General features: G+C 41.8%; 1 pseudogene; it reads left to right on the top strand.

The window, feature by feature from the left end:
• The first annotated feature begins 7,785 nt into the window (after nucleotides 1-7,785).
• On the top strand, nucleotides 7,786-9,475 carry LOC147001085 (igE-binding protein-like; annotated as a pseudogene).
• The last annotated feature ends 5,542 nt before the right edge of the window (nucleotides 9,476-15,017 follow it).

Below are 15,017 nucleotides of genomic sequence, written 5' to 3'. Positions count from 1 at the left end.
TGAAAGTTCTTCTCATACAGATCTTACACTTGTTTGGTTAAAGTCACACCAAGATATTTTATATTGTTTGTGACTATTGTGAAGGGTGTCATTTCATTCTCAGCCTGTTTATCCTTTGAGTAGAGGAAGGCTGCTGATTTGTTTGAGTTAATTTTATATCCATCCACTTTGCTGAAGTTGTTTATCAGATGTAGGAGTTATCTGGTGGAGTTTCTTTTATTTATTTATTTATTTATTTATTTATTTATTTATTTATCTTTTTTTAAAATTAGGTATTTATTTCATTTACATTTCCAATGCTATCACTTAAGTCCCCCACCTGCTCCCCCACCCACCCACTCCCACTTCTTGGCCCTGGTGTTCCCCTGTACTGAGGCAGATAAAGTTTGCACGACTAATTGACCTCCCTTTCCACTGACGGCCGACTAGGCCATCTTCTGCTATATATGCAGCTAGAGACACCAGCTCCGGGAGTACTGGGTAGTTCATATTGTTGTTCCACCTATAGGGTTGCAGATCCCTTTAGCTCCTTGGGTACTTTCTCTAGCTCCTCCATTAGGGGCCCTGTGATCCATCCAATAGCTGACTGTGGGCATCCACTTCTGTGTTTGCTAGGCCCCGGCATAGTCTCACAAGAGACAGCTATATCAGGGTCATTTGAGCAAACTCTTGCTAGTGTATGCAATGGTGTCAGCGTTTGGAGGCTGACTATGGGATGGATCCCCAGATATGGCAGTCTCTAGATGGTCAATCCTTTCGTCTCAGCTCCAAACTGTGTCTCTGTAACTCCTTCCATGGATGTTTTGTTCCCAATTCTAAGAACTGGCAAAGTGTCCACACTTTGGTCTCCATTCTTCTTCAGTTTCACGTGTTTCGCAAATTGCATCTTATATCCCCGGTATACTAAGTTTCTGGGCTAATATCCACTTATCAGTGAGTACATATTGTGTGAGTTCCTTTGTGGTGGGGTTACCTCACTCAGGATGATGCCCTCCAGGTCCATCCATTTGCCTAGGACTTTCATAAATTCACTCTTTTTAATAGCTGAGTAGTACTCCATTGTGTAAATGTACCACATTTTCTGTATCCCTTCCTCTGTTGAGGGGAATCTTGGTTCTTTCCAGCTTCTGGCTATTATAAATAAAGCTGCTACGAACATAGTGGAGCATGTGTCCTTCTTACCAGTTGGATCATCTTCTGGATATATGACCAGGAGAGGTATTGAGGGATCCTCCGGTAGTACTATGTTTCTGAGGAACCGGCAGACTGTTTTCCAGAGTGGTTGTACAAGCTTGCAATCCCACCAACAATGGAGGAGCGTTCCTCTTTCTCCACATCCTTGCCAGCATCTACTGTCACCTGAATTTTTGATCTTAGCCATTCTGACTGGTGTGAGGTGGAATCTCAGGGTTGTTTTGAATTGCATTTCCTTGATGATTAAGGATGTTGAACATTTTTTCAGGTGCTTCTCAGCCATTCGGTATTCCTCAGGTGAGATTTCTTTGTTTAGCTCTGAGCCCCATTTTTTAATGGGGTTATTTGATTTTCTGGAGTCTACCTTCTTGAGTTCTTTATATACATTGGATATTAGTCCCCTATTTGATTTAGGATAGGTAAAGATCCTATCCAAATCTGTTGGTGGTCTTTTTGTCTTATTGATGGTGTCTTTTGCCTTGCAGAAGCTTTGCAATTTTATGAGGTCCCATTTGTCAATTCTCGATCTTACAGCACAAGCCATTGCTGTTCTATTCAGGAATTTCCCCCCTGTACCCATATCTTCAAGGCTTTTCCCTACTTTCTCCTCTATAACTTTCAGTGTCTCTGGTTTTATGTGGAGTTCCTTAATCCACTTAGATTTGACCTTAGTACAAGGAGATAGGAATGGATTAATTCGCATTCTTCTACATGATGACCGCCAGTTGTGCCAGCACCATTTGTTGAAAATGCTGTCTTTTTTCCACTGGATGGTTTTAGCTCCATTGTCAAAAGTCAAGTGACCATAGGTGTGTGGGTTCATTTCTGGGTCTTCAATTCTCTTTCATTGGTCTACTTGTCTGTTACTATACCAGTACCATGCAGTTTTTTATCACAATTGCTCTATAGTAAAGCTTTAGGTCAGGCATGGTGATTCCACCAGAGGTTCTTTTATCTTTTTTGCTATCCTAGGTTTTTTGTTAGTCCAGATGAATTTGCAGATTGCCCTTTCTAATTTGTTGAAGAATTGAGTTGGAATTTTGATGGGGATTGCATTGAGTCTGTAGATTGCTTTTGGCAAGATAGCCATTTTTACTATATTGATCCTGCCAATCCATGAGCATGGGAGATCTTTCCATCTTCTGAGATCTTCTTTAATTTCTTTCTTCAGAGACTTGAAGTTCTTATCATACAGATCTTTCACTTCCTTAGTTAGAGTCATGCCAAGATATTTTATATTATTTGTGACTATTGAGAAGGTTGTTGTTTCCCTAATTTCTTTCTCTGTCTGTTTATCCTTTGTGTACAGAAAGGCCATTGACTTGTTTGAGTTAATTTTATATGCAGCTACTTCATTGAAGCTGTTTATCAGGCTTAGGAGTTCTCTGGTGGAATTTTTAGGGTCACTTATATATCGTATCATATCATCTTCAAAAAGTGATATTTTGACTTCTTCCTTTCCAATTTATATCCCTTGGTCTCCTTTTGTTGTCGAATTGCTCTGGCTAGGACTTCAAGTACAATGTTAAATAGGTAGGGAGAAAGTGGGCAGCCATGTCTAGACCCTGATTTTAGTGGGATTGCTTCCAGCTTCTCACCATTTACTTTGATGTTTGCTACTGGTTTGCTGTAGATTGCTTTTATCATGTTTAAATATGGGCCTTGAAATCCTGATCTTTCTAAGACTTTTATCATGAAGAGGTGTTGGATTTTGTCAAATGCTTTTTCTGCATCTATTGAGATGATCATGTGGTTTTTGTCTTTGAGTTTGTTTATATACTGGATTACATTGATGTATTTCTGTATAATCAACCATCCTTGCATCCCTGGGATGAAACCTACTTGGTCATGATGGATGATTGTTTTGAAGTGTTCTTGGATTCGGTTAGTGAGAACTTTATTGAGGATTTTTGCATCGATATTCATAAGGGAAATTAGTCTGAAGTTCTCTATCTTTGTTGGGTCTTTTTGTGGTTTAGGTTTCAGAGTAATTGTGGCTTCATAGAATGAGTTGGGTAGAGTATCTTCTCCTTCTATTTTGTGGAGTAGTTTGTGAAGAACTGGAATTAGATCTTCTTTGAAGGTCTGATAGAACTCTGCACTAAACCCATCTGGTCTTGGGCTTTTTTTGGTTGGGAGACTATTAATGACTGCTTCTATTTCTTTAGGGAATATAGGACTGTTTAGATCATTAACTTGATCTTGATTTAACTTTGGTACCTGGTATCTGTCTACAAACTTGTCCATTTCATCCAGATTCTCCAGTTTTGTTTAGTATAGCCTTTTGTAGAAGGATCTGATGGTGTTTTGGATTTCTTCAGGATCTGTTGTTATGTCTCCCTTTTCATTTCTGACTTTGTTAATTAGGATGCTCTCCCTGTGCCCTCTAGTGAGTCTGGCTAAGGGTTTATCTATCTTGTTGATTTTCTCAAAGAACCAGCTCCTTGATTGGTTGATTCTTTGAATAGTTCTTCTTTTTTCCACTTGGTTGATTTCACCCTTGAGTTGGATTATTTCCTGCTGTCTACTTCTCTTAGGTCAATTTGCTTCCTTTGGTTCTAGAGCTTTTAGGTGTGTTGTCAAGCTGCTAGTGTTTGCTCTCTCTGTATCGTTTCTTTTTGGAGGCACTCAGAGCTATGAGTTTTCCTCTTAGAAATGCTTTCATTGTGTCCCATAAGTTTGGGTATGTTGTGGCTTCATTTTCATTAAACTCTAAAAAGTCCTTAATTTCTTTCTTTATTCCTTCCTTTACCAAGGTATTATTGAGAAGAGTGTTGTTCAGTTTCCATGTGAATGTTGGCTTTCTATTATTTATTTTGTTATTGAAGTTCAGCCTTATTCCATGGTGATCTGATAGGATGCATGGGGCAATTTCAATATTTTTGTATATGTTGAGGCTTGTTTTGTGACCAATTATGTGGTCGATTTTGGAGAAGGTACCATGAGGTGCTGAGAAGAAGGTATATCCTTTTGTTTTAGGATAAATTGTTCTGTAGCTATCTGTTATATCCATTTGTTTCATAACTTCTGTTAGTTTCACTGTGTCCCTGTTTACTTTCTGTTTCCATGATCTGTCCATTGGTGAAAGTGGTTGTTGAAGTCTCCCACTATTATTGTATGAGGTGCAATGTGTGCTTTGAGCTTTACTAAAGTTTCTTTAATGAATGTGGCTGCCCTTGTATTTGGAGCATAGATATTCAGACTTGAGAGTTCCTCTTGGAGGATTTTACCTTTGATGAGTATGAAGTGCCCCTCCTTGTCTTTTTTGATAACTTCGGGTTGGATGTCGATTTTATTCGATATTAGAATGGCTACTCTAGCTTCTTTCTTCAGACCATTTTCTTGGAAATTTGTTTTCCAGCCTTTCATTCTGAGGTAGTGTCTGTCTTTTTCCCTGAGTTGGGTTTCCTGTAAGCATCAAAATGTTGGGTACTGTGTATGAAGCCAGTCTGTTAGTCTATGTCTTTTTATTGTGGAGTTGAGTTCATTGATATTAAGAGATATTAAGGAAAAATAATTGTTGCTTCCTATTATTTTTGTTGTTAACATTGGCATTCTGTTCTTGTGGCTGTCTTCTTTTAGGTTAGTTGAAGGATTACTTTCTTGTTTTTTTTCTAGGATGTGGTTTCTGTCCTTGTATTGGTTTTTTTCTGTTATTATCCTTTGAAGGGCTGGATTCATGGGAAGATAATGAATAAATTTGGTTAGGTCACGGAATACTTTGGTTTCTCCAGCTACAGTAATTGAAAGTTTGGCTGGGTATAGTAGCCTGGGCTGGCATTTGTGTTCTTTTAGTGTCTGTATAACATCTGTTCTGGATCTTCTGGCTTTCATAGTCTCTGGTGAAAAATCTGGTGTAATTCTAAAAGGGTTGCCTTTATATGTTACTTGACCTTTTTTCCTTACTGCTTTTAATATTCTATCTTTATTTGGTACATTTGTTGTTCTGATTATTATGTGTCGGGAGGAATTTCTTTTCTGGTCCAGTCTATTTGGAGTTCTGTAGGCTTATTGTATGTTTATGGGCATCTCTTTCTTTAGGTTTGGAAATTTTTCTTCTATAATTTTGTTGAAGATATTTGCTGGCCCTTTGAGTTGAAAATCTTCATTCTCATCTATTCCTATTATCTTTAGGTTTGGTCTTCTCATTGTGTCCTGGATTTCCTGGATGTTTTGAGTTAGGATCTTTTTGCATTTTGTATTTTCTTTGATTGTTGTGCCGATGTTCTCTATGGAATCTTCTGCACCTGAGATTCTCTCTTCCATCTCTTGTATTCTGTTGCTGATGCTCGCATCTATGGTTCCAGATTTCTTTCCTAGGGTTTCTATCTCCAGTATTGCCTCACTTTGGGTTTTCTTTATTGTATCTACTTCCATTTTTACGTCTAGTATGGGTTTGTACTTTTCCATCATCTGTTTGGATGTGTTTTCCTGTTTTTCTATAAGGATTTGCAACTCTTTAGCAATGTTCTCCTGTATTTCTTTAAGTGAATTATTAAAGACCTTCTTGATGTCTTCTGCCATCATCATGATATATGCCTTTAAATCTGGGTCTAGGTTGTCGGGTGTGTTGGGGTGCCCTGGACTGGCTGAGGTGGGATTACTGGGTTCTGATGATGGTGAGTGGTCTTGGTTTTTGTTAGTAAGAATCCTACGTTTGCCTTTTGCCATCTGGTAAACTCTGGAGTCAGTTGTTATAGTTGTCTCTGGTTAGAGCTTGTTGCTCTCGTGATTCTGTTATTCTCTACCAGCAGATCTGGGAGACTAGCTCTCTCCTGAGTTTCAGTGGTCAAAGCACTCTCTGCAGTCAGGCTCTCCTCTTTCAGGGAAGTTGCACAGATATCTGGTCTTCAGACTTGCCTCCTGGCAGAAGATGAAGGCCCGAAACAGGACCTGTCCCAGAATCTGTTAGCTTCTGTAGTCCACATTCTTACCTGTGCAGACTAGTCTCGGTGGAGTCCAGGATCCAAGATGTCTCCCGAAGATTCTCAGGCAAAACCCTCCCGGGCCGGGTGGACACCTATCCTCTGGCAGGGAACGTGCCCAGATGTCTGGATCCCGAAAAGGGGGCTGCCTCAGAAGCTCTGTGTCTCCTGCCTGTCCCAAAAGCTGTTAGTTTCTGTCCTGGTGGAGTTTCTAGGGTTACTTAAGTAAACTATCATATCATCTACAAATAGTGATATTTTGACTTCTTCATTTCCAATTTCTATCCCTTTGACCTTCTTTTGTTGTCTAACTGCTATAGCTAGAATTTCAAGTACTATGTTGAATAGATAGAAAAGAGGAGACAGCCTTGTCTAGTCCCTGATTTTAGTGGAATTGCTTCAAGTTGAAGAGGTATTTCTTTAATGTTATACAAGTAGTACTCTCTGCAAAGACCCAGTGCTAAATGGTACATAAGGAAGCAATACTGTCTATTTAGCTTTTATCGCTGTTAGACTGTCCCTAAGACCCCAAATGAATACATGATCACCCACTCGTCTCTGCTTTGGAAAGGTATTCTGGAGGCTCTCTGCCGACTCCCTAGCCCCTCTTGCTCTTCCTGGCACCCTCCTACCAGAGCCTTAGAATCCGTCCCCCATGTGTGTCCGGGTGAGACAGAGAGATGACAGACTGACTTATGTCAAGGTTTCCAGTTTTAGATGCCATTTATCTCCATCTTCTTGAGCATAAAGGGGAAGCCAGGCTGTACCCTTAAAGTGGATTGCAGCCTAGAGAGGGACCAAAGAGCTGGGTGTCCCTGGCAATGAGGCAGACTGGACCGGTTTCTTCTTATTTCTTCATCACACTTGTGAGTGTCAAGAGAAGGAAGTAGCAAGAGAGAAACTGATAAAACTCTACACCTCCAAAAAAAGACAGGAGAATTGAGGGGCACAACTTGGGAGGAAGAAGTAGCCTGGGAAGAGGAGTGGAGAGGATAATGATGAAGCTAAATATAATAAAAGTATATTTATGAAGTGTCATAACAAAAACTATCATTTTCTATAATTAAGAAATTATTTTTATCAATTATAAAATAGTATAAATGGTCCTGTTTTATAAACATGTAATACATAAATAATATATAACACGTACAAGTATATAGTGTTATATATGTAATAAGTATATGTCAAAATATAAAATGATATAAACATATAAAATAATAAAAATTAACAAAATAAACTCGCCACAGATGAGGAAACACCACTTGGGAAGTCACCAGACTAATCTGCTCTGATAGGGGAAGGATGTCTGCCTCTGAGGCTCTGGGAAAGAAGTTTCCCCTTGGTGTGGGAAGCAGTTTCCACTGTGCCTGCGTGGCCTAATTGGTAGACAAGCAGTGTGCGCATGTGCAAGAGTGTGTTCGCGCCAAGTCACTGCCCATGCTGGGGCGTGCTGAGAGAGCAGCCAATCAGGTGTGGACACACCGCACTGAGGTGTATATAAGCAGTGCCTTTTTGGGGCTCGGGGTCTTCCTCTTCATGCTGAAGCTAGTGTAGTAAAGAATTGCTGCAGAAGGATCCAGTTGTTCGCGTGTGTGTTCTTGCTGGCGAGACGATAGTGCGCGAGAGAAGTGATGCCAAAACCCGGGAACGCCTTACCATCGCCGGCATGGAGGAGACACTCCTTCGCGGGGCGGATTCAGAACTGCAGTCAGGTTGGTTTTTCAAGGTAGGCTCTGAGAGGCATGTTTGGTTTTGGTCTTTCTCCACAACTAGAAGGGGGCAGTGGAAGCCTTCGTAATTGTTCTTGTGGCACTTATCCTTTTCCTTATAGTGAAAGCAGGACAGGGAGTGCTGGAGGAGGTTCAAGACAGCATGTCAGAAACAGAGCGGGGTAAAAGATTAGGAGCTCAAAGGAAAAAGGATATACCTAAGAAAAAAGGCCCTTCCACGGACCCTGAATTCGAGGAAGTGAGAGAATGGTGAAAGGACAGCCTGGGAGAGAAGAGAGAGGAGCGGAAAAAGAGGCCCCCAAAAAGAAGAGCCTTTATCCGGTAAAGGAACTTGAGGCTCTGGGACTTGATGGTTCGGATTCAAGTGAGGAGCTTAGTCCCACTGATGAGGAAGATCTGGAGGAGGAAGCAGCTCGTTATGAGGAAGAGAGAGATCATCCTGATGAAAGACGGCCTAGCGAATCAGAGAGGAAGTCCAAAAGGAATGGAAGCAAGGGTCAGGTCTTTGTTCGGTCTTTAGGCCCTAGTGCCCCTCCACTTTATGTGGAAAATTTTTGCTCAGATTCTTTTATCCCTCGAGACGAGCGGCAAAAATTACAGCAGATGTTTCCTGTCTTTGAGGCAGCAGATGGAGGACGCGTTCACATATCTGTGGAGCACATACAGATCAAAGAACTTGCCAAGTCAGTCCGTAATTATGGAGTTAGTGTGAATTTCACTTTATCTCAAGTCGAAAGACTTGCTACTTTGGCCATGACTCCAGGAGACTGGCAAATGGTGGCAAAGGCTGTGCTCACTAATATGGGGCAGTATTTAGAATGGAAAGCTGTGGGACGCCTGACTTGCCAGCAAGAAAGACACCACAATAGGATCCTTCTGCACAGGTTTATTGGGCTGCACATTGACTGTGTAGGTGAAAGACTCCGAGCCCTGGGTCTCTCACTTTTATATACTATCAGTTCCCATCCACTCACAGCAGGCCACATCACCTCACCAGGTACGCAGCTTCAGCTAATCAGGGCAGCAGGGGCATATCTCCATCAAAATGGCTTCGCCAGTAACCTGGTACACCTGCACAGCTCTCACGATGTTTGTGGTTTATATGAGGAAGTCAGGTGCAAGTCATACGACTTAGCTGCAGTCCCTGGTGCCTTTGGAACTGCCGCCACACCCGTTCCCCACAGAAAGCCTTATGGTATGACGCCTCTCAAACGCAAGCGAGGGCTAATGCCGCCGCTGAAGGTGATCAGAGAAATTGGACGTTTGATTTGCTGACAGGTCAGGGACCATATGCAGCCAATCAGACAAATTATAATTGGGGAGCATATGCTCAGGTTCCACTGCTGCCATTAAGGCGTAGAAAGCACTTTCAAGGAAAGGAGAGGCAGGAGGACATCTGACAAAAATTATACAAGGACCTCAAGAGTCATTTTCAGAATTTGTAGCCAGGATGATGGATGCTGCAGGAAGAATCTTTGGGGATCCAGAGCAGGCAATGCCCCTAATAGAGCAGCTGGTCTTTGAACAGGCTACACAGGAGTGCAGGACAGCAATTACACCTAGAAAGAGCAAAGGATTGCAGGACTGGCTAAGGATTTGCCGAGAGCTTGGAGGACCTCTCTCTAATGCAGGTTTGGTGGCCGCCATTCTGCAAGGGCAAAAGCACTCGAATATAGCGGAGTGCAGAGTTTGTTATAACTGTGGTAAGCCAGGACATTTAAAGAAGGATTGTCATGCCCCCGCCCGGCGGCAGGCACCAGGGCTGTGCACAGCATGTGCAAAAGGTTATCATTGGTCCAATGAGTGCCGTTCAGTTAGGGACATTAGAGGACAGCCTATTTAGAGGAAAGGAAGTGAGGAGGAGTCAAAAAACGGGTATCAGGGCCCCATGTTTCTAAGAAACTATCAATATTTGGAATGAATCTGTAATGTGCATTTCCCCTCATGGTATGACTGTTGTGCAAGAGCTAAAGGGGGAAATGGAGGTTTCCATTAGAAGCAGGGATATTTGGTCTGCAATTTTATAAATGGTGGTAATATCCTAAGTGGGTAACTGTGAGTTACACCACGTAAGGCTTTCAATGGCGAACTTTGAAGCAAATGGCACACAGCCTATTTGTATACGGATTTCTGAGAAAACCTGTTGTGGGGAGCCATTCCGGACTTCCAGGCCAGCTGAACAGGAAATTTGCTCCAGGTAGTAAACAAGCCCATGTTTGGTGGATGGCCCGCCCTTAATCCCTGATTGGCTGAGCAAGCCTGCCTGGTGAGGTGATGTGACCTGTGGTAATTGGTGGGGGCATGGTTGTGGCTGGAGTGGAGAAAAGCACTTGTAACCAGGGAGGCTGGGGGATTTTTAAAGAGAAGCTGCCTGAGTAAACTGCTTTAAGAAGAACCTGGTGGTTGCATCTTTCTTGCTGGTCAAGTGGGATGCGACAAGCTGTAAAGAAAGAACTGTTCCTTGGAAAGTCTGGAGAAAACCTGAACTGTGTTCAAGAAGCAATAGCTGACGTTCCTCCCCTCCCCTCCTACCTTGGCTGAGGCCAAGGCAGCAGCTGCCAGAGCAGGGCTCTAACTTTCCCTTGAAACGACTGCTCTTTGAAAATGTTATTTCAGGCACTAGGAGTTAGTTTCTGATTTCTTTTTTCCTCCCAACCTCAGACTTTATTTTTTTCCAACTTCATTTGTGCAAGTTTGGATTAGTATGGGATACAATAGACAAACACAATGTCAAAGCCATTCCAGTGGAACCTTGCATCCTGTGGACAAATTATTAAAAAACATAACCAAGGCCCGAGAAGAAAACAACATGGTCAGAGGGTTCACAACATCAAAGCGATGGTGTTTCTTTTAACCCTCAAGTATAATGATCTAGCTAGGTCACCATTTGATAATTGGAAATGCCAGAACTTGAATATTAATATGAACTTCAACTTAAAAAATTATCTTGTTACTAAATCGACTTTCTGAAAATCTTTCCTTTGCATTTTTCTGCTAACCCTGTCTACCTATCTCTCTGTACACACTCAAAGAAAGAAAGAAAGAAAGAAAGAAAGAAAGAAAGAAAGAAAGAAAGAAAGAAAGATGAGAAAGGTTTTTAAGAGTGTGGAGGCTTTTGAAACTTGCCCTGCAGGCTAATGCCTCGGAGTCTCGGAAAATCTTTTCTATACTTACACCCGTTACTGCGATTTCTCACTTTCTTGGCGCACTCAGGCAACTCCAAATAAAACCATCCCAAGAGAAACATCCCAGGAGGAAGAGGAGAGGGCAGGAGCAGGAGCAGCAGTCCGGGAGCCTTCCCCAGGGCGGAGAGTCAGCCCACTGCCCGCCCCACTCTGCCCGCCATCGATCCAGCCTCCCGCATCGCCTGCCCTGGCGAGCTCGTCCCATGCCCACCATGCATGCTGGCCATGTTTTTTAGAGTTTAGATACTGACATGATAGGTTTTGTTTTTTTGTTTTGTTTTGTTTCTTTGTTTTTGTTTTTTTCTTTTTTACATATGCTTGCTTTTGTTCCACACCTATAGAAGTTTATTAGTAAACTTGATCTTAGTAAATTTGGTCTTAATCAGACCAAACATAGAGTGCAGGCTGCTTCCTAGTCAGCTTCAATTTTATTAACCTATTGCAAGAGATCTCAGCTTGATTCAACAATCTATTATGGCTACTTCTCATAGCTTCAGGTTCCCCAGAAGTCAAAGTTGCCCCGACACAAGGACTTCAGGGCAAGCCATTTACTTGGAAGGCCACATAGAGGCATATCTTTTGGGAGTGTGACAGATAGGAAGTGAACAGTAAGGAAGGATGGCAATAAAAGATACATATATTGGTGGCAGTCTCCTGTGGGTCTGTGTGTCCCTGTGTCTGTATGTCCATGTGAGTGTGTTTCTGTGTGTGTGTGGGGGGGGGAGTGGTTCAGGAGGCTATGATTGCAGTCACAGGGGTGGGGTTGTTCCCCAGTCTGTAAGTCCTGTATCAAAGCTGTCAATGAGGACTCAAGTATATGTAACAGTAAGCTCCCTTCTCTGACCCTTACTGCTAAGCCAGCAAAACCAGCAATCAGAGTTCCCTTTGTGAAGGGGCACCTAGTCTGTGGTAGGGTCAGTCAAGCTGAAAGAGATGAAAAGAGAAAGAGACTTGGTTATCTAGAGAAAAGGGAAAAGAGGCAGTTTTAGTTACGATCTCAATAAGTATGGGAAAGGCATTTGACAAAACCCAACACCATACCTCATAAGAATGTTCCTCTCACTGGAAACAAATGGGCATTTAAAGAGAAATTTAACACTTCCCTTCCAAGTGAGATGTTGTCATCTGCTCGGCTTCAGATTGAGCGAAACGAAGGGCTAGAGTGTCCACACCAGGTTATGTCACATGCAACAGAGATGCGTTTGCCTCTTTCTGTTTAATATGGGGCCTTTCATTTTATTTCCTTCCCCTGGAAAATACCATTCATTTCCAGTCAGATGAACATTCGTATGAAGAGGCATTGGGTTTTGTCAAATGCTTTTTCCACAGCTATTGAGATAGTAACTAAAAATACCTCTTATTTTTATCAACATGATATGTTTCATTGATTTATTTTTTTATTTTTTTGTCTTAGTTAGGGTTTTGCTGCTGTGAACAAACACCATGACCAAGGCAACTCTTATAAGGACAACATTTAATTGGAGCTGGCTTACAGGTTCAGAGGTTCAGTCCATTATCATCAAGGTGGGAGCATGGCAGCATCCAGGCAGGCATGGTGCAAGAGGAGTCTTCTAAGAGAACTGTGACTTCCAGGCAGCTGGGGTGATAGTCTTATAACCCACATCCACAGTGACATACCTACTCCAACAGGGCCACACCTTCTAATCCTGCCACTCTCTGGGATGAGCATATACAAACCATCACATTTTTTAATGTTAAAATCATACTTTCGTTCCTAAAATAAATCTTGCTTCATCATAGTATAAAACCTCCTTTGTGTGTTTTTGGAATTTATTCTTTAGAATTTTTTTTTAATCCTTGTTTACTATCCATAAGAGATGCTGGTTTTGGGCTGAAGAGATGGCTCAACAGTTAAAAGCACTGACTGCTCTTCTGAAGGTCCTGAGTTCAAATCCCAGCAACCACATGGTGGTTCACAACCATCCGCAACGAGATCTGACACCTTGTTCTGGAGTGTCTGAAGTCAGCTACAGTGTACTTACATATAATAAATAAATAAATCTGAGAGTTGGCTGAAACCCGCCAGCTATCCAAGACAACCGCCACGGGATCTTAAGACTTCTGGTGAGTGGAACACAGCTTCTGCTCCAATCCAATCGTGCGGGACCTGAAACTGAATTAGTTAGGGAAGCAGAAAACCGGCCTGAGTAGGGGCACAAGCCCCTTCCGGTCCAACCAGCACCGGGGTAGCTAGGGCGCAGAGTCGACTGACACCCGCCAGCTACCCAGGACACCTGCCAAGGGATCTTAAGACTTCTGGTGAGTGGAACACAGCATCTGCTCCAATCTCTAAACAAAGACAACTATAACAACTAACTCCAGAGATTACCAGATGGCGAAAGGCAAACGTAATAATCTTAGTAACAGAAACCAAGACCACTCACCATCATCAGAACCCAGCACTCCCACTTCGCCCAGTCCAGGGCATCCCAACACACCGGAAAAGCTAGACCCGGATCTAAAATCATATCTCATGATGATGGTAGAGGACATCAAGAAGGACTTTAATAACACACTTAAAGAAATACAGGAGAACACTGCTAGACAGGTAGAAGACATTAAAGAGGAAGTACAAAAATCCCTTAAAGAATTGCAGGAAAACCAGATCAAACAGGTGATGGAATTGAATAAAGCCATCCAAGACCTAAAGAGGGAAGTAGACACAATAAAGAAAACCCAAATTGAGGCAACGCTGGAGATAGAAACCCTAGGAAAGAAATCTGGAACCATAGATGCGAGCATCAGCAAAAGAATACAAGAGATGGAAGAGAGAATCTCAGGTGCAGAAGATTCCATAGAGAACATCGGCACAACAATCAAAGAAAATGCAAAATCCAAAAAGATCCTAACTCAAAACATCCAGGAAATCCAGGACACAATGAGAAGACCCAACCTACGGATAATAGGAGTAGATGAGAATGAAGATTTTCAACTCAAAGGGCCAGCAAATATCTTCAACGAAATCATAGAGGAAAACTTTCCAAACCTAAAGAAAGAGATGCCCATGAACATACAAGAAGCCTACAGAACTCCAAATAGACTGGACCAGAAAAGAAATTCCTCCCGACACATAATAATCAGAACAACAAATGCACCAAATAAAGATAGAATATTAAAAGCAGTAAGGAAGAAAGGTCAAGTAACATATAAAGGCAAGCCTATCAGAATTACACCAGATTTTTCACCAGAGACTATGAAAGCCAGAAGGGCCTGGGCAGATGTTATACAGAAACTAAGAGAACACAAATTCCAGGCCAGCTACTATACCCAGCCAAACTCTCAATTACCATAGATGGAGAAACCAAAGTATTCCACGACAAAACTAAATTCACACATTATCTTTCTATGAATCCAGCCCTTCAAAGGATAATAACAGAAAAAAACCAATACAAGGACAGAAACCACATCCTAGAAAAAGCAAGAAGGTAACCCCTCAACAAACCTAAAAGAAGACAGCCACAAGAACAGAACGCCAACTCTAACAACAAAAATAAAAGGAAGCAACAATTACTTCTCCCTAATATCTCTTAATATCAATGGACTCAACTCCTCAATAAAAAGACATAGACTAACAGACTGGCTACACAAACAGGACCCAAAATTTTGCTGCTTACGGGAAACTCATCTCAGAGAAAAAGATAGACACTACCTCAGAATGAAATGCTGGAAAACAATTTTCCAAGCAAATGGTAGGAAGAAACAAGCTGGAATAGCAATCCTAATATCTTCATACTCATCAAAGGTAAAATCCTCCAAGAGGAGCTATCAATTCTCAATATCTATGCTCCAAATACAAGGGCAGCCACATTCATTAAAGATACTTTAATAAAGCTCAAAGCACACATTGCACCTCACACAATAATAGTGGGAGACTTCAACACACCACTTTCACCAATGGACAGATCATGGAAGCAGAAACTAAACAGGGACACAGTGAAACTAACAGAAGTTATGAAACAAAT

The sequence above is a fragment of the Mus caroli genome, unplaced genomic scaffold (genome assembly GCF_978045245.1).
Source record: "Mus caroli unplaced genomic scaffold, Mus_caroli_1 scaffold_14, whole genome shotgun sequence".
Taxonomy (NCBI): domain Eukaryota; kingdom Metazoa; phylum Chordata; class Mammalia; order Rodentia; family Muridae; genus Mus; species Mus caroli.
Note: the sequence above shows the minus strand (reverse complement) of the source record. Positions and strands in the feature narration are given on the sequence as shown.